At 37.0% G+C, this 21,000-nt stretch overlaps 1 non-coding gene across 1 annotated transcript; it reads left to right on the top strand.

The window, feature by feature from the left end:
• Nucleotides 1-20,685: 20,685 nt before the first annotated feature.
• On the top strand, nt 20,686-20,797 carry LOC129400449 (U6 spliceosomal RNA). The gene has a single exon (XR_008627690.1). It is a non-coding gene; the product is annotated as a U6 spliceosomal RNA (small nuclear RNA).
• Nucleotides 20,798-21,000: the final 203 nt, after the last annotated feature.

Genomic DNA, 21,000 nt, shown 5'->3' on the forward strand with positions numbered 1-21,000 from the left:
CATGCAGATACATATATACACACATGCTTATATATATTCCTTATTATTATTTTATTTTAAAGTTGTTCAAAATAATTTATTACATTCAATATTCCAACACAAATCCCACCACCATTATACCTTCCCACATTCATATTTCAAATTTTTCCACCACATGCCTTAAGCATGTCCCCAAAGCAGGACCTAAATAATTTATTTTTAATTGCTTGTTATGAAAAATCTGTTAAAATGATCTAAAAAACTTTCCTGAGAGGAAAGTGTGTGAAAATTGTTGTATTTCACCCTGGAGGCAGAGGCAGCTCGTGTCAAAGGCAGTTCATGGACATGACTGCCAGGCTTCTAAAAGATCATGGCTATGGGGGTGGTCACCCATTTCCAACTCTGTGTGAGCCTGGAGATTTGGGTCACAAAACCCATATAACCTGAGGTTTTTAGCAGATTCACTCATGAATGAGGCTCTTCTGAGCCTGTGGCGATCAGCTGTGAGCATGGCAGTGATTGAGTTCTGGAGGTTTTCAGCTGCTGGGGCTCTTTTGGGTTGAGTGGAAAGAGTCACCCACCCACCTCCAAGTTACCCGGGATGAAACATTAACTTTAGTCAGGAGCTTGGCTAAGCTAAAGAGAGTCTAACTGATACATATCAGAGTAGCTGATGAAGATTGCATGTCAAAATGGAAGTGACAGGCAAACTTACAGTGATAGTATAAGCAAAGAGTTTAGCCAGAGAAAATGCTAACTCTCATTGCTCCATTTTGCCCCAAGAATTAGCAGCATTGATAATTTGATAAATAAATATAGATATAAGAAATTATTTCATTGCTTAGATCTCTTGGAGCGATAGCACAGTAGGTAGGGCGTTTGCCTTGCATGCGGCTGACCCAGGTTCGATTCTTCTGTCTCTCTCAGAGAGCCCAGCAAGCTACTGAGAGTATCCCGCCACATGGCAGAGCCTGGCAAGCTACCTGTGGCATATTTGATATGCCAAAAACAGTAACAAGTCTGACAATGGAGACGTTACTGGTGCCCGCTTGAGCAAATCAATAAACAATGGGATGACAGTGTTACACACACATACATACGTATATATGTATGTATATTTGTGTATATATACATGTGGGCAGGTGGACATGGCTATAGAAGATATCTGAGTAGAAGTCGTGGATAACCTTCTCCATTGCCCTTCTGGATGATGTAATAGATCCATCAGGACTTTAGAGGGCAATCGTCTTGGTCTTATAATTGGCGAAGGACAGACAGGCATTACAAATACAATATGTCTTCATGGTTTTCTATTTGAACATGTTTTGTTTATTACATTTTGGGCCTTTTGAATCTGGGCACAGATCTTCCTCTGAATACCGGTGATATTTTCAGCTATTACCTCTTCCATGAATCTTTCTTCCCCTTCTTATCTTCCTTGTCTTCAGATATTACTTTGATTCAGAAGTTATTCTTCTTGATATTCTGTATAATTTTATATTTCCTATCACCTTACATTTTTAAGTTGATTTTTATTAACTTTTATGTGATGCTCTCTTATTTTTTGTCCTTGAAATTATGAGACTATTGTTCTGAGGGCTTCCTCAAATGGCACCAGAGTTCTTAATGAGCTTGATTACTCTCCTCAATGTCTGTTAATTTTTACTTTAGAAGTTTCGACTTTTGATTTGTTGAACAGTACAGTACTATTATATGGTCTATTCTTTTTAATGACACTGTACTACAAAACGGTAGTAATTAAAAAAGTATAGTATTGGAATAAATACAGACCCATAGACCAATGGATAGGGTTAAGTATCCTGACACACACCCTCAAATATATGATCAGTTTATTTTTGATAAGGTTTCAAGAAATATGGAGCAAGGAAAGCCTCTTGAGCAAGTAGTGCTGAGAATGCTGGGCAGTTACAGATTAAAAATGCACTCAGACTTCTATCTAATGTCATGCACAAAACTCAGATTAAAATGGATTAAAAGACTCATTATCAAACCTGAATCCATAAGGTACATGGAGGAAAACTTAGGTAGGACCCTCCATGACATTAAAGCTAATGGAATCTTCAAGGATGAAACACCACTGACCTAGCAAGTGGAAGCAAAGATAAACAAATAGGACTTCATTAAACTTATAAGCTTCTGAACCCCAAAAGAAATGGTGACCAAGATACAAAGATAGCTCAGACTGGGAAAAACTTATTTATCCAGTATCCATCTGACAAGGTGCTAATATCCAAGATATTAACACTGGTTGAAATTTGCAGGTAAAAATATACAACCCCATCAAAAAATGGGGAGAAGAAATGAACAGAAACTTCCTCAAAGAAGAAATGCAAATGACCAAAAGATAAGTGAAAAATGCTCTACATCACTATTCAGCATGGAGATGCAAATCAAAACAACAGCGAGATATCATCTCACACCTCAGAGACAGGCACACATCAAAAAGAACAAGAGCGACCAGTGCTGCCATGGGCACAGGGAGAAATGGACTCTCCTTTATTGTTGGTGGGAATGCTGACTCGTCCAGCCATTTTCAAAACAATATGTTACAGCCTTTTAAAAAACAATATAGATATTCCTTACAAAACTAGAAATTGAGACTTCATGCAATCCAGCATACAACTTCTGGGAACATATCCCAGGGGCACAAAAACTCACAACAGAAATGCCATCTGCACTACTATGTTGACCACAGCTCTAGTCAAAATAGCTGGAATCTGATAGCTATCTGAGGATCTGACAGCAGATGACTGGTTAAAAAACTGTATACATCTACACAATGGTATACTATTCAGCTGTTAGGAAAAATGAAATTATGAAATTCTCTTATAAATGGATAGACACGGAGAGTATCTTTTTGAGTAAAATGAGTCCAAAGGAGAGGGACAGACATAGAATGACTGCACTCATTTGCAGGATATTAGAAAAAATAACATAATATGAGACTAATACCCAAGGGCTGTAGGAACAAGGGCCAGGAGGATTGATCCATTATTGGAAGCCTGCCTTAAGTACTGGGAAAGAGGGCAGGTAGGATACAGAAGTGGCAACTATGTCAAAGATTGTTGGAAATAGTCATTCTGGATAAGAACTGTGTGCTGAAAATATGTAAAGGAACAGACATTGTAACTTCTCAGTATATGTATTGCAAACACCAAAAGGAGAGACATAGATAGTGGGAGAGAGTCAGACAGAGATAGTGAGAGTCAAACAGAGAGAGTGAGACAGAGAGAGAGAAACAGGGAGAGAAATAAAGTGCCTGCTATAAAGAGGAGTGGGGGGTAGCAGGAGGGAAACTGGTGACACTTGTGGTAAGAAATGTGCACTGAGGAGGGATGATTGTTGGAATATTGTTTGACTAAAACCTGACCTTGAACAGCTTGTAATTGCGTATCTCATCAAAGTATTATGCATTATGACCAACTGGGATTTATTCCAGTTATGTATGGCTTGTTCATTATATGCAGAAAAAATTAATGTGATATTAACTTATCACCAATTAATATCATTAATTATGATATTAATCTTATCATCAAGAAAAGGAAAGTCAAAAGTCAAATCATTGTATTAATCAATCCGAGAAAGCTTTTGGTCAGACTGAACATCTGTTTATGACTAAAAATGCAAGAAAACAGGGATAGAAGGAATATGTATTAATATGACAAAGGTCATGTACAGCAATGCCACAGATACCATATTCAAATGTTAAGTAATGAAGCATATAGTCTAAGACCAGGCATAATATAAGAATGAAGTAATCTCACTTTGGGTATCCAGCATAGCTTTCCAAGTTCTAGCCTTGGATTAGGAAAGAAAAAGAAATAAAGGGGATCCAAATAGAAAACATATAATTTCAACTACTAATATTTGACATTATAATACACATGGAAAACTCTGAAAACATCATAAGATTATATTAATAATAATAATAATATATAAATGTTTCATACTACGACAGCCATATCCAAAATCCTATTTCATTTCATTTCTATAGGTAGAGATATATAAGTTAAAGTAATTAAGTAAATAATGCATTTATAATTGCAACAAAAATTAGAGAGCAAAGAGAAAAATTCATTCACTAAAATAATTGTCATTATTTAAAGGAAGAGAAGATACAAGTAAATTGAAAAATGTTACATGTTCAAAGATTAGGAAGATTACAAGTTCTAAAATGATCACAGCAATATGTAGATTCAATACATACCTTATCAAAATTCCAAGAGCATTTTTCAAGGACATAGAACAAATAGATAAAGCAAACTTGAGGCAAAAGAAGAGGCATATACTTCCCATTTTTAAACTTTATGATAAATTTATAATTATCAAAAGCTAGTTTTATTTTAACAACAGCACACTTGAATAAATTAAATGCAACTGATATTCCAGAAAAAAAAACCTTTAGTTCATAGGGATAGTTAATTTTGATTAATTAGATATGAGTACAAGTTGAGAATCTAAAACCTCTTCAGAAATGGAATATTGAAAACTAGTTAGCCAGGTGGGAGGCACCGGCCCCTCCCATCGCTGCCGAGATGTGACCCCGGGGGCCGCACACGTGTGCGGCTCCTCCGCAGCTGCACCCGCGTGAATCCAGACCAAGCTGAATCAACTACAACATGGACTGCTCTTGCAGATTGTTTCCTGCCAGAGAACTAAGCTGCGACCCCATGCCCGCCCAGGAGGGGAAAGGTATTTCTCTCTCTCGCCTGTCCCTTCCCGGGGATGAAGGGCGTGGGGACCGCCATATTATGACGACCACAGATGGGGTTTACCAGCTTGCAATGATCCAGAAGAAATCTCCCTGGACTTAGTTGTTAAAGTACAGAAATACAAAAAGAGACCTCATTTCTCTTCACAACAGGTCTGACTCTAGTGGGGTGCTCCTAATAATAATGGTGAGGTTTGTGTTGAAATATTGAATGTAACCAAAATAAATAGAAAGTAAAGTGAAATTTATCAGTTACAAGGTGGGGGGGGTGCGGGGGTGGGCGGGATGGGAGGTGTACTGTGTTTTTTTTTTTTTTTTGTCTTTGGTGGTGGGATATGGGCACTGGTGAAGGGATGGTTGTTTCAGCATTGTATGACTAAGACTTAAGCCTGAAAGCATTGTAATTTTCCACATGGTGATTCAATAAAATAAAATTAAAAAAAAACTAGTTAGCCAAATGAAAAGTGATGAAATTAAAACACTCACATTACGCAAAAAATTTAACTAAAAGTGAATTAAAAATTTAGAAGTTATACTCAAATACATAAAATTTACTTTGAAAATAGGAATAAAACATTCTATGACATTGACATCGGAAGTGTCTCCATTGGCAAGGAAAGTAAAGCAAAATTGAACTAACAATGTTACAAATCTAAAACTCTGCAATAAAACATAAGCAATTGTTGCTAAAATAAACGCTAACCTACTGAATGGTATATTTACTCATATATATCTAATTAGGGCTAATATAGTATCCATAATATATAACAATTTCACAATAATAATAAAACATGCCGAATAGGGTCTGGAGCGATAGCACAGAGGGAATGGCATTTGCCTTGCATTTGGCTGACCCAGATTTGATTCCCAGCATCCCATATGGGCCCCTGAGCACTGCAGAAGTAGTTCCTGAGTACAGATCCAGGAATAACCCTTGTGCATTGTCGGGTGTGACCCAAAAAAGCAAAAAAAAAAAATGCCAAATAATAGATGGAGAGTTGTTAACTTGGGAGTTCCATTCTATTCTACTTTTAAATAAATTTTCTACCTTTTAAAAAATTGAATAGAAATAGTTCAAGGTTTTAGACCCTTGTCTATTATTAAGGGGAAGAATGGATAGCAAGTACACTATGGATCCTGATTGAGGTATATTGACATTTCACTGGTTAGTGTGTGATAAAATTTTACCTTTAAATCATATAAATATTTTCAACATTACAGGTCAATATTACATTAACAAACAACAGCTAAAAGTACAAATCACAAGTGAAAAAGCTGTCAGGAATCTTGTGTATATTGCTGATTCCCTACCATCATTAATGTTTCCTATATCACCTGTGATGTCACGCTTCCATCTTTTCCACATATCCATGATCGTTTATGAGTAGCTGGAGTAATGAATTCATTTTTCTACTAATTTCTCTCTCATTGAAAAAAATAAGAATCACATGGGATTTTAAAAGAGGGTCTAGAAAATCTCATTAGCAAGTAAAAGCTTAAAATAGAAAACAGTACCATTAAGTTGAAACACATTACTAAACTGATTCCATATGAATTGATTTTACTGGTACAGATGGTTGAAGTTGTTGAAACTATTTCTAAGAACAAGTTAATTATCTTAAATGTGATTCAAATAGGGTATAGTTGACAATGAAAAAAATGAACTGAGGTCTGGTCCCTGCTTTGAATTACTTTAAACTTGTGTTGAAATAATTCAATTAGACTCTATAAGCTTCAATTTTTTTCATCTCATAAAATAGAGTATAGACACTTCTAACAAATATCACAGAGATCCAGTGATAGAACATATTTCTGAGTATTTCACATATTAAATGACAAACATTTTAGATATTTGGTAATAAATAGGACAATAATAATGTAACAGTAGCAATATGATAAAACGCTATATCACTATGTATGGGAATAAACATAACTCAAAAGTTAATGTCGATATTTAAACATCTATAGAGATATATTTCTTTCAAAATAAATATATTAATTACTCTGAAAAATTATTCCTCCAATGGAAAACAGAGAAGCACTTTCCATCATTCTGTAAACTAACAAAACATTTCTATGATCATCTTGTTCTATATAAGAGAAGAAATATATACTATAGACATACAGATGTAAAGATTTTTTCCAGAATGCATACTAAATTATTTTGTATTTACATATTTTTTGCCTTTTTTTTTTGCTTTTTTGGGGCCACATCTGGCGATGTACAGGGGTCACTCATGGCTCTGCACTCAGGAACTACCCCTGGCGGTGCTCAGGGGAATATATGGGATGCTGGGAATCGAACTGGTCAGCCACGTGGAAGGCAAACGACCTACCTGCTGTGCTATCGTTCCAGCCCCATCCTTTGCCTTCTTTTACCTTCTTCTACCTTATTTTTCTTCTAAAGATTCATCACTTCTACAAAAACCCAATGCAGATCTCCGGTATAGAGTCCTGACTTAAATGCCATTTTCTGTGGTATCTTTGCTAACTCCCAAGATTCTGCAGGTAGGATTTCCTCTCTTTAAATAATGTTCTATATTAATTTTTGAAAGAATATATAGAACAGGTATAAAAGCACTTATAAATGTTAGTAATATTTATATCTTCTCTCCCCATTATATTATAAAATTTTGTGACTTGACATACTACACTTTTAAAAACTGTCTGCTATATTCAGTAAAATCATTAACAAAGGAGAAAAGGCATTGGCGTAAAAATAATGAATTAGAATAGTGATGAGATGGCACTAAACTATAGAGGTTAAGAATACCATATAGATATGTGAAGTAAAATCTCAAGAATTTCAAAACATTGGAAATCAGTTTTAAAAGAAAATTTAGTGACTAAAGCAATAGTATAGTGGCAATGGTGTTTGCCTTACTATATCACCAGTGATATCATGATTCTGACTTTTTTATATATCCATGGAATCTTCTGAGTAGCTGGAGACATAGACTAAGTTTATTTCCTTCTTTCCTTCCTTCCTTCCTTCCTTCCTTCCTTCCTTCCTTCCTTCCTTCCTTCCTTCCTTCCTTCCTTCCTTCCTTCCTTCCTTCCTTCCTTCCTTTCTTCCTTCCTTCCTTTGTTTTATCTCTTTCTTTGCTTCTATCCTCTGCTCCATGAACTCAGTTTTCTAATTTCTTTCTCCTTCACAAAAAATTAAAAGCACTTCCCCAACCCAGGTTCTATACCCAGCACCACATATGATCTTATGAGTACTGCCAGAAGTAATCCTTGTGAAAGAGTTTCCACCCTCCCCGCATACACACCAATAAATTAAAATAAAATTTAAAAAATCAAATGAAACAAATGGAAGGGCAGGAATGTATTGATGATGTCTTTCCCTATAGTATCTATGTAGCTCAAAAGGTGACATAGAAATCAGTCTTTATACAGTTGAAAAGAAAAAAAAGCCATCTTATGCTATACTGAGGGTAAGTTTAGTTTTACAGAAAACTTAATATTCTTGCAATATACTTTTTATAAATACTAAATTTGGGAATAATGGTAGTTACATATTAAGAGTCCTCCGCCCCTCTTGGAGAACCTGGCAAGCTACCGAGAGTATCTCGCCCACCCGGCAGAGCCTGGCAAGCTACCCGAGATATATTCAATATGCCAAAAACACAATGGAGACGTTACTGGTGCCTGCTCGAGCAAATCGATGAACAACGGGATGGCCACTCAATACCTATACTGCAAACCACAACACCCAAAAGGAGAGAGCAAAATGGAATGCCCTGTCACAGAGATGGGGTGGGATGGGCAGAATAGGGTGAGGGTGGTAAGAGGGATACTGGGATCATGGTGGTGGAGAATGGGCACTGGTGGAGGGATGGGTACTCGATCATTGTATGACTGAAATGTAAGCATGAAAGTTTGTGAGTCTGTAACTGTACCTCAAGATGATTCATTTAAAAATGAAAAAAAAGTTTTAAAAAAAGAGCAAAAAAAAGCTTCAAGAATAAAGTAAGTTATATAATGTGGAAACTGAATCACATTGTACTAACAAAATCCACATCAAAACCTGAGCAGCATGTAATAAAAGCTTTTTATTTGTTTCATTTGTTTTTCCAGGGTGTGTTTATTCACACAGGAAGATTGAATTTCAGATATAAATTCCAAGTGATAATTAAAATATGTTTGTATCTCTGAAACATTTTTTATTGCATGCTTTCTGAAATAATCTAAAATATATGCAAGTCCTAATATTTCAGTGGATGAATAAGGACAACACAATTCAAATTAAAGACTTATAATTATGACTATCACCAGAATTATTTTAAATATTTCTTGGTTTCTTTTTTGTTTTTTCCCTTATGACAGTATGACAGGAGTTAGCAAACTTTTTTTTTAATAGAGGGAAAAATAGCAATAGTTTAGGTATTGTATGTAAAGAGATAAAATTGAAGAAATTTTGAAGTAACTTAATATAAAGTGAGAAAACAATTTTCCTCAAAATTGCATCGTTTTCATTTCTAGTAGCAGTGAGATATGATAAGAAAACCACATGCATAGTCTGTGCTGCAACTTTGCAGCACTGCTGCTATAGTACAAAATAAAACATCTAAAATATATGAATGTTGTGGCTATGCTTCAATGAAACTTCATGGAAATGAAATTTGAGTCTTATGGAATTTTAAAATGGCACAAATGTGTTTCTTTTGATATTTTCAATCATCAAAAATATAAAACTATTTCTCAGTCCCGACTAAACAAAAAGTGTGAGATTATATTTGGCACATGAGCTATAATTTTCTGATCCTGGCTCTATGCTATACCCTTGTATTACAACCAAGATTACAGCTGTTTTTGTATGATGTTGGTCATATTATATCCAGGGGTTAGGGATAAGGAAATAGAAGATAAAAAGTAGAGAATATATACTATCTGATAGGTAGGTACTCTCTTAACATATTTTCCAATTCTTCTTTCTTTATCAGACTATACATAGTCTTCGTTCATATATCATTGTACAGTATGATGAATTTGCTATCACATTCTGGTAAGTAATGTACATTTCATAATGCAGTATTGTGAATTTTTCAAGAATTTCTAACTCTACTCTCAGCTGTGCAAAGAACCCCCCCAATTGACATCCAAATTTCTGGTAAGGGTTGGAATATGTGTGTGTGTTAAAAAGAAATGAGAGTGTATGCATTTGAACATAAATATTAAAATGATTTAGAAAACAGAATCATAGTTATGGGGCATAGAAGAAGGGAATTGTGATGTTTTGTTGTGAATAATTAATATCAACCAGTTTTTAAATAGTGAATAATATATATTTGATCTGGAAATATATGAAAAATACAAAAAAATGTATATATTTATCCTCTGGTAAGCAAATGAGAAGACTAATTCTTTGATAGAGGAAATAGGATGCAAATGTAACCTAATTTGGATTCCTATTTAATATTCAGAAAGCTAAAATAGATTGCAAATACATCTATTAATGCTGATATGTAAAAATGCTGATCTGTAAAAAATATTCTATTTTTTAGATTTGTAAGTCAAAAATATAAAACAAAAATGATTTAGCTGGAAAGATTGTCCAGCAGGTAATCATCACACCAAGGTTCTGTCTTCAGCACCACAAATAGTCACCAGGAGTCATCCCTGACCTGAAAATAGAGCTAGAAGTAAGCCCTGAGCAAAAGTGAGTGCACCCCTACAGAAAAAAAGATGCTATATAAAACTTAAATAAATTTCAAATAAGCCTTTTCCTTGTTTACCATGAATCACAATGGAAGAAGCCGTAGTCAAACAGAATATTATATTTAACAATCACTGTATCATTGTCATCCCGTTGTTCATCGATCTGCTTGAACGGGCACCAGTAAGGTCTCCATTGTGAGCCTTGTTGGTACTGTTTTTGGCATATCGAATATGCACAGGTAGCTTGCCAGGCTCTGCTGTGCAGGCAGGATACTCTCAGTATCTTGCCAGGCTCTCCGAAAGGGACAGAAGAATCGAGCCTGGGTCAGCCGCGTGAAAGGCAAACGCCCTTCCCTCTGTGCTATTGCTTTAGTCCATATTTTACAATAATCTTTATAAATTGTTCATTAACTACCCGTGGCGCTTTCGATGTGCCAAAAACAGTAACAACAAGTCTCACAATGGAGATGTTACTGGTGCCTGCTTGAGCAAATCGATGAACAATGGGATGACAGTGCTACAGTGCTACAGTTTATAAACTACATTTTGGATGCTTATAAGTAAATTACCTCAACTAAGTTATCTAATTTCTCTAAGTATCACATTTTTCTATTTGAATCATCACAAGGTAACAGAGCTATCTCCATGTCAAAAGTGAGCACACCATGTAACACACTGTTAACTAGATGTCAACTAGAACAATCTATAACATGTATATTATTATATGCATTAGTGAAATTTTGTTTTGATGACTAGTTAATAATAACATCATATTAATGATATGGTCACATCTTTTGCCTGAAATCTATTCCTTCATATCCTACACATCTAAAGACTCACTCCGAATGCCACAAAACACTACAGGAACTTTCAGATATAACCAGACCTAGTCAAAGTTATACTTCTATATAATTTCAACAGTTTGTTTCTATGGTTTTTTTTTCTAATACATCTACGGCTGTTTTCAGCTACACCTACATGTATTCATTTTTCATGTGCTTGGAATTAGAGAACACCAGAACAAGGATGGACTTAAAATGTCCTCATTCCCAATCCCCTCATGTAACAAGCAAGGAAAGAGATATAAAAAGATGTAATAAGGTGTCAAGAGTCACAAAGATCTTTCAAGACAACTCAGCTTTCTCAACTGTGAATTCAATGTTTTTCCTATTACATTTTTTTCCATCTCCAAATTTCCATTGGAAACATTTCCGGCCTTCAATGAGACCCTTTATATGGGCTAAAAAATTTCATTTATTTACAAATTCCAGTTATAGCAATGTATCTCACAATATAATAATAGAGATGTACTTATTATTTTTAATATCGAAATTTTTCTCATTATAACAGGTATCTTATTTGTTCAAGGAGCACTGTAGACTGCTGCTAACTGAACTTCTAAAAACATCAGCTATTGGGCCACAGAGATAGTAGATCTGTGAAAGGTACTAGCATTGCACAAAACAGATCACAGTTGCCTCCCTAGGACAGTCATTAGTGATCTCTAAGCACAGGATCAGCAGTAAGCTCTGAGGAACTCAATGTGTTTCTCCAAAACTATAAAAAAATGAATATAATTAAGTTAAAAAACTCTCATTCTATACTGAAAATAGGAATCATTCTTCTGTACCATATATAATGCTTTCTATACTTAGAGACTTTCCATATCTACATTTGATTTTTGACTGATATAAATGTTGTAGAAACAGCAAGAAAATTATAGTGTCCAAAATTTCTATTTTACTAATTTCTTCTCCATGATTTCTCTATTTCAAAATCAATAATCATATATAGTTTTAATGGTGAAATTCCCTTTGCTTTGAAAATGTTAATTTACATGTTTACTAGTAATGAACATTTTTTCTAGATTCAGCTTTTGCTTATTGAAGAATATCTACAGCCAGTTATAACTATGTCTTACTGTATACCTATATACATATATATTGTTCACAGGAATTACATGTATGCTTGTCCCTGTAAATATATATTTATTAGCAGTTTATTAAATGATGTTAAGTTTTCATTATATAATATAGAAAAGATTCTGGAAAATTGTCTGAAGGATTATAACTTGTGAATAATTTATCTCAGGTTCTGACAACCAGTAATGTTTATTGGGGGTTGGGATATGGCTCAAGTGGTTAACTACATGTGTAAAAATCATACTGTAGTGAGCTTTATCTCAGACAGTAAAGCATACAGGTTTAAAGATGATGAGCCTTGATTACTCCCATATGTGGCTTTGCGGTCCTTAAATACCATGGGGATGATCCTTAAGACCACAAAGGAGCATGAAACTCAAGCATTATATCACTAAATCAAGCCAGACCCTTTGGTATTAACATAGATTGGATTAGCCGTGACCCATAAGCACCCAGGGCAGTTGCTTATTTTACACATTCCCAAAAGACAACAAACTCCTATTTCTACTGATATAAGAGCATTTCCTAAAGGCATATGTGATTTTTTTCTGAATGTTTCTTAGAACTGGATTGCATTAGGCAACTCCCGGATTCACTTTATTTCAAATTAAGAAATGACTTTATTTTCCACAATTCATCTCTAAAATTATAGTTTTCAATACCAAATAAAGAATGCGCCTGAATGACTTTTAATAACAGCTTGTCAGCATCACGTAGGTCTCATATTAACTTTCATTAACTTTAAATATAATATACAGTCTGTTTTTAAATAAAAAGTGTAATAAGCTAATGTGATACATCAAAAGAATATTATATTGCAATTAAGACCTGATTCATATTTGGCAAGTGACTTTTATTAAAAATCAGTTAAGATAAAATTCTATCAGATTTGAATAAATATCAGCTATTAAAATATTGGCTTAAGAGTCACAATTCTATACAGGAAACTTTTTATAGCAAATAACATTGTGTAAAAATATATGTACACTACTGTCTGTCACAGTACATTTTACAGAAAATGTTAGATATAGAACCATGGGCTGGAGCGATAGGACAGCGGGTAGGGCGTTTGCCTTGCACGTGGCCAACCCGGGTTCGATTCCCAGCATCCCATATGGTCCCCTGAGTATGGCCAGGGGTAATTCCTGAGTGAAGAGCCAGGAGTAACCCCTGAGCATCGCTGGGTGTGACCCAAAAAGCAAAAAAAAAAAAGCAATTATACTTACAACCACAGGGGAAAAATGTGTATCTACCTTCATTTATTAATTTGAAAAATATTAACATCAACATTTAGATAAGAAAATTTGTTTCAATATTTTGATCAATCACCCCAACAAGAATAATTTATTTTGCTTTGATAATTTATTAGTCACATCATAACTTTAATATGTTAATTTTAACATATGCCTCAGAGACCTGGGCCCTACGCAAGCAGGATGAGAATGCTATTAGGGTATCCCAAAGAGGAATCGAAAGAGCTATGCTGAGAATATCATGTCTCACTCAAGTGAGAGAAGGAATCCGGAGTTCTGACCTCTGTCGATGGTCAAAAATCAGGGATGCTGTCTCGTTTGCCAAGGCATCAAAAATCAGATGGGCCGGTCATGTAATGCGATTCAGAGACGACCGCTGGACTAGAGCTGTTACCGACTGGATTCCATGGGACATCAGAAGACCTCGTGGCCGCCCTCCAACTAGATGGTCAGATTTCTTCATCAAATCTCTGAGTGAATGATTTGAGGCTTTTTGTGATCCTGGAACGAGCAGGTATCATTGGGCTACACTAGCTCTCGACAGGGACAAATGGAGATGTTACTGGCACCCGCTCGAGCAAATCGAAGATCAACAGGACTACAAGTGATACAAGTGAATAATTTTAATAATTCAAAGTAAAATATAAGAGGAAATTTGTGAATTTTGTTTCTTTGTTTTGCATTCAATAACAAGTCTCACAGTGGAGACATTACTGGTGCCCGCTCGAGCAAATCAATGAACAACGAGACAACAGTGCTATAGTGCTACAGTGTTTTGCATGTCAAAATGTTAAACAGAATTACATTTCCATATAAAATAAAAATTTTAAATTTCTTTTGCCTGATACAATGAAAAACCAATCAAGATATATTAATGATATTTTTTTCAGGCAATGGACAATTATCAGTGTCTGATAGATATTTCAGAAAGATGGGAGAAATTTAGATAAGCCCCATGTTTGCCTCAGTTTACTATCTATATATTTCCTAGGATAGAGAGCACAATAATACTAACAAAACCTGAATGATGCCAATCTGATGTAATACCTAAACTCAGAGAAATAAAGGTTAACAAGTTTTATAGGGTGGAACACTTGTATATGCAGTTGCTCAAAAAGAAATTGTTCTTAGGATCTACATGTTTCTATTGAATCAGATGGCTGTATATCAATATCTATGTGCATATCACGAAGCTACTGATGACAGGGGTAAAAACACCTAAAATGAGTAAGAAAAATAATAAATTGACATGGGATTGAGCACAGTCATCTTCAGTTAAGTCAAAGTGACAAACAAGTCCTTAGAGCAACTGTAGTATCTTATGGAAATCCTCAGATAACTTTTTGCATACGCATTAGGGCCAAATTTTCCTGAAGCTAATAATCCGGAGCAGAACATACATTTCCAGAAATCGACCCATAGTTACATGGCCATTTAATTTTTATCTATTGTGTCAAGAAAATTTAATGACCAAGGTGATATTTTCTAAAAGAATACAGAACAAATAAGGATCTCAGCAGGGGAAAAATATTCCTTAAAATTTACTGCATATCAGGGTATCTTGGGGAACAGTTTTTCCCTGTTCAACGTGCCCAGACATGTTGTGCACCGGGTTTAGGCAGACATGGGGCAAAGGATAATGGGCGCACAGAGAAACCACTCTGGGATGCAGGTGATGGCTGTTAACTTTATTGCCAAATACACACATATTTTATAGAGGGTCTCGGTTTAAAAGCATGGTCTAATCACATAAAGTTTAGCATTACCACCTATCACCTTTCCAACTCTGCTTTGTCCAGCCCAATCCCAACTAGGGATAGATGCTACAGTTAGGAATGACTCCCTGAGTGTAGTGAAAATTCTTGGGGGGTTCGGTAAGACTCAAGGCTGGATATCTGGTGCTTGGAAAATGTGCCAGACACTCCCTACTAGGTCGCTAAGCAGGGACAGTCGGTCTTATCTGCTATGCAGGGATAGATCTTATCTGCTCTGGTGCATGTTGCCATACTCCCCAAAGGTATGCAAAATTTACTGCACACCAGAAAGACAATATAGGACTAATGCACTTCCCATGCATGTGACCAATTCTGGTTTGATCTCTGGTACCACAAATAGTACTGCAAAGCACAGAACCAATAGTAAACCCTAAACACAGATAACTATGACCCAACCCCACTCCAAAATTTACTGCAGGCCATATATAAACATTAACTCAAACTGAATTATAACCTTAAATATAGGTTCCTGTAGGTGAGCCATTTCACCATATGATAAAGAGAGACAATCATGGTCTGCCCTCATATACCAGATCCAGAAAACTTACAATCCACCTGGAAAAGGAAAAAGAATGCTGAAACCCCGGAGATCATAAGCTAACAGTGTTATAAATACTGCCTACCAAGGCCCACCCCTATACTCCTACATAAGAATCTTGCTCTCTTCTCTGCCTGATGGAAGAAGTTCTAAAGCCAAGGAGCCCATGAACCACCACGCAGGAGACAGTGAATACCAATGAAGGCCAGTCTCTTTGAACTCTACTCAGAGAAAATGCAGAACCCCACTGACTGCAGAGAGACTCAGAGGGCTTGGATTAAAAGATATACACTGGGGCTGGAGATAGTAAAGTGGGTAAGATGCTTGCTTTTCACAAAGAGCCAGGGTTGAATGCCTAGCTCACAGCATGCATGTTCCCCTGAGTGATTCCTGAACAAAGAACCAGGAGTAAGCCCTTGGTACCAATGGGTGTATCCCCAAAAACAAAATAAATAAAATAAATGTACAGAATATTCCATCCTCAAATGACTGAACATACCTTTTTTTAATTTAATTTTTTTTTAATTTTTAAATTTTATTGAATCACCGTGAGAGAGTTACAAGCTTTCATGTTTGGGTTACAATCTCACAATGATCAAACACCCATCCCTTCACCAGTGCACATTCCGCACCACCAATATCCCGGGTATACCCCCCCTTTCCCATCCTCTCCCTGCCTCTATGGCAGACAATATTCCCCATACTCTCTCTCTACTATTGGGCATTATAGCTTGCAACACAGACACTGAAAGGTCACCATGTTTGGTCCATTATCTACTTTCAGCCTGCATCTCCCATCCCAACTGTTTCCTCCAGCCATCATTTTTTTAGTGATCCCTTCTCTATTCCATCTGCCTTCTCTCCTCTGCTCATTAAGCAGTCTTCCAGCTATGGGCAATCCCCTTGGCCCTTGTATCTACTGGAATGACTGAAAATGTCTTTTGCTCTAGTTCAAATGGAATGTATTCAAGGATATATTTCATGCTGGTGCACTATTTAAGTGTATATAAAGTCATAAAAATAAAAATTATTTCAAGTATTATTTCAGACTACAAATCATGAAGGTAGAAGTTTTCTATATAAATTAACCTGAAGTGTATAAAGAATCTGCAACTGGAAACTTAACAACATCTTTTAACCAACTGCTAAGTCAAAGAAAAAAATTAAAACAAATTTTAAAAATTCCTTGAAACAACTAGGAATGAATATACAAACTATAAAAACCTATGGGTCACCACAAATGTTCTGTTTTACATCATGATTTAGAAAATATTTCAAATAAACAAGTAAACTACAAGGTTTGAAAAATTAGAAAAAGAAAAACAGATGTTCTTTTATATTAGGCTTTATACAGCTTCTTGTGTACACTGTTTTTTTGGTGGAATTGGAGTAGGCTAGTGGATTATTGTCATATTGTGTTTGAGGCGGCCAGGACGTTTTCCACAGAATTAGGTAATAAATGTTGGGATGTGAGTCCAGAGTGCTGGGAATGGGAAATATAACTGTGGCCACGAAGAAGACCACGCCCACTTTGAGGATACCACGCCCCCTACATTGGAGGCCACACCCTTAGCCTGTCCGGCCACTAATGCCCCAGTCCACAGTCCTGTTGAGAAGAGCCACGGTAGTTGGGCAGGCACTGGCGGTGGAAGTCAAGGCAAGTGCACCCAGGGTCGGTCCTGGCGGCTGGCGTTGGGGAACGTGGGGCCCCAAATGTATGAACATCTAATCTTTGATAAGGGAGCAAGAAATGTGAAGTGGAGCAAAGAAATGGTGCTGGAATAACTGAACAACCACATGCAAAAAAAAAAAAATGGGCTTAGCCTGCCGCCAAGATGTGATCCCGGGGGCCGCACGTGTGTGCAGCCTCTCTGCAGCTGCACGAGCGTGACTCCAGACGCAAGCTAAATTTTTTGGCATGAGTAGCTTCTCGCAGAATGTCTCCAGCCTGAGAATTAAGCCTCGGCCCCATGCCCGCCCAGGAGGGGAAAAGTATTTCTCTCTCTCTCTCTCTCTCTCTCTCTCTCTCTCTCTCTCTCTCTCTCTCTCTCTCTCTCTCTCTCTCTCTCGCCTCTTCCTTGCCGGGGGTGAAGGGCGAGGTGACCGCAATATTATGACAACCACAGATGGGGTTTACAAGCTTGCAATGATCCAATATCTGGAAGAAATCTCCCTGGACTTAGTTGCTAAAGTACAGAAATCCAAAACCTCGTATCTCTTCACAACATGTCTGACTAGTGGGGTACTCCTAAGAATAATAGTGAGGTTTGTGTTGAAATATTGAATGTAACCAAAGTAAATAGAAAATAAAGTGAAATTTATCAGTTACGTGGTGGTGGGGTGCGGGGGGGGGCGGGATGGGAGGTGTACTGTGTTTTTTTGTTTGTTTGTTTGTTTGTTTTTTGGTGGTGGGATATGGGCACTGGTGAAGGGATGGTTGTTTCAGCATTGTATAACTGAGACTTAAGCCTGAAAGCATTGTAATTTTCCACATGGTGATTCAATAAAATAAAATTCTTAAAAAAAAGGGCTTAGGCCTCGACCTAACACCATGCTCAAATATCAGATCCAAATGGATTAAAGACTTCCACATCAGACCAGAATCAGACCAAAATCCATAAGATACATTTAAGACAAGGTCGGCAAAACCCTCCACAACATTGAAACTAACGGTATCTTCAAATACGACAAGCCACTGACCAACTAAGTGGAAACAGAGATAAACAAATGGGACTGTATTAAACTAAGAAGCTTCTGCACCACAAAAGATACAGTGAGCAAAATACAAAGAAAATCTACAGAATGGGAAAGAATATTCATGCAATACCCTTCTAATAAGGGGTTAATATCAAGTATATACAAGGCACTGGTTGAAATATACAAGAAGAAAACATCCAACACCATAAAAAATGGGGCAATGAAATGAACAGAAACTTTCTCAAGGAAGAAATACGAATAGCAAAAAGGCACATGAAAAAATGCTCTTCATCATTAGTCATCAGAAAGATGCAGATCAAAACAACTATGAGATACCACCTCACACCACAGAGAATGGCACATACCCAAAAGAACAAAAGCAACTGTTGTTGGCGGGGATGTGGGGAGAAAGGGACTCTTCTAAACAGCTGGTGGAAATGCCAACTGGTTCAGCCCTTTTGGAAAACAGTATGGACACTTCTCAAAAAATTAGAAATTGAGCTCCCATTTGACCCAGCAATACCAGTTCTGGGAATATATCCTGGAAAGGCAAAAAAGCATAGTCAAAATAACATCTGCACTAGAATGTTCATTGCAGCACTGTTTACAATAGCCAGAATCTGGAAAAAACCCGAGTACCCTAGAACATATGACTGGTTAAAGAAACTTTGGTACATCTGCACAATGGAATACTGTGCAGCTGTTATAAAAGATAAAGTCATGACCTTCGCATATAAGTGGATCAATATGGAAAATATCATGCTAAGTGAAATGAGGCAAAAAGAGAAAGACAGGCATAGAAAAATTACATTCATTTGTGAAATATAAAGTAACAGAATGGGAGACTAGCACCCAAGAATAGTAGAGATAAGTACCAGGAGGTTGGCTCCACGGCTTGGAAGCTGGCCTTACATAAACTTGTTTCACTTGTATCACTTGTCATTCCATTGATCTTCAATTTGCTTGAGTGGGTGCCAGTAGTGTCTCCATTCATCCGTGTGGCGTGCTAATGTAGCCCAATAGTATCTACTCGCTCCAGAAACATGAAGAGCCTCAAACTGTTCGTTCAGGGTTTTGATGAAGAAGTCTGACCATCTCGCAGGTGGGCGGCCATGCAGTTTTTTGTCCCGCGGAAGCCAGTAGATAACAGCTCTAATCGGTAGTCTCTGAAAGGCATTACGTGTCCGGCCCATCTTATTTTAGACGCCTTGGCAAAGGAGACAGCATTCTTGATATTCAGTGGAGGCTAGAACTCCGGATTCCTTCTCTCACTTGAGTGAAACGTGATACTCTAAGCATAGCTCTTTTGATTCCTCTTTGGGATACTCTAATAGCGTTCTCATCCTGTTTGCATAGGGCCCAGGTCTCTGAGGCGTATGTTAGTGCAGGAAGAATGGTGGAGTTGAAAAGGTATGCCTGGAGTCGGAGGTTTTTCGTCCTCTTAAGCATTTCTTTGATGCTATTGAAGGTGTTCCACGCTGCTCTCTTCCTCCTGGCCTCACATGCTGGAGGGATAGGCAGCTCAGATAGAGAAGGGAACACCAGGTAAAGTGTCGTTCAAGGACCAGCTGGGGATGGGAAATGTGCACTGAAAGTAGACTATAGAACAAACACGATGGCCACTCAATACCTCTATTGTAAACCACAACACCCAAAAGGGGAGAGAGAACAAAATGGAATGCCCTGCCACAGAGGTGGGGTGGAGTGGAGTGGATGGGGTTGGGGGGGTGGGAGGGATACTGGGATCATTGTTGGTGGATAATGGGCACTGGTGGAGGGATGGGTCTTTGAGCATTGTATGACTGAAACACAAGCACGAAAAGTTGTTAAGTCTGCAACTGTACCTCATGGTGATTCACTAAGAAAAAAATGTTGCTGTCATTGTCATTGTCATTACTGTCACTGTCATCCCGTTGTTCATTGATTTGCTTGAGCAGGCACCAGTAATATCTCCATTATGAGACATTTTGTTACTCTTTTAGGCATATTGAATATGCCATGGGGAGCTTGCCAGGCTCTGCCCTGCGGTCCATATACTCTAGGTAGCTGCTGGGCTCCCCGAGAGGGGCTTAGGATTTGAATCCAGATCGACCACATGCAAGGCAACCGCCCTACCAGCTTTGCTATTGTGCTCAATTTGCTTTGGCAGCACATATACTAAAATTGGAACAATACAGAGAAGATTAGCATGACCCCTGAGCAATGATGACACGCAAATTTGTGAGGCCTTCCATATAAATAAAATTAAAATAAAAAAACAGAATCCAAAAGTAACTAGAAAGTAGAATTAGAGAAGGCATCGGTTATTTAAAAATCAGGAAAAAAGTATTCAAAGGATAATGAAACTAAAAGTTGTATTTTCGTTGAGTGGACAAAACTGACAAAGTCTTAAAGTCTTAACTATACTCACAAAGAAATCAACAGTAAATAACGTCAGATCAAA

The sequence above is a fragment of the Sorex araneus genome, chromosome X, assembly GCF_027595985.1.
Source record: "Sorex araneus isolate mSorAra2 chromosome X, mSorAra2.pri, whole genome shotgun sequence".
Taxonomy (NCBI): Eukaryota; Metazoa; Chordata; class Mammalia; order Eulipotyphla; family Soricidae; genus Sorex; species Sorex araneus.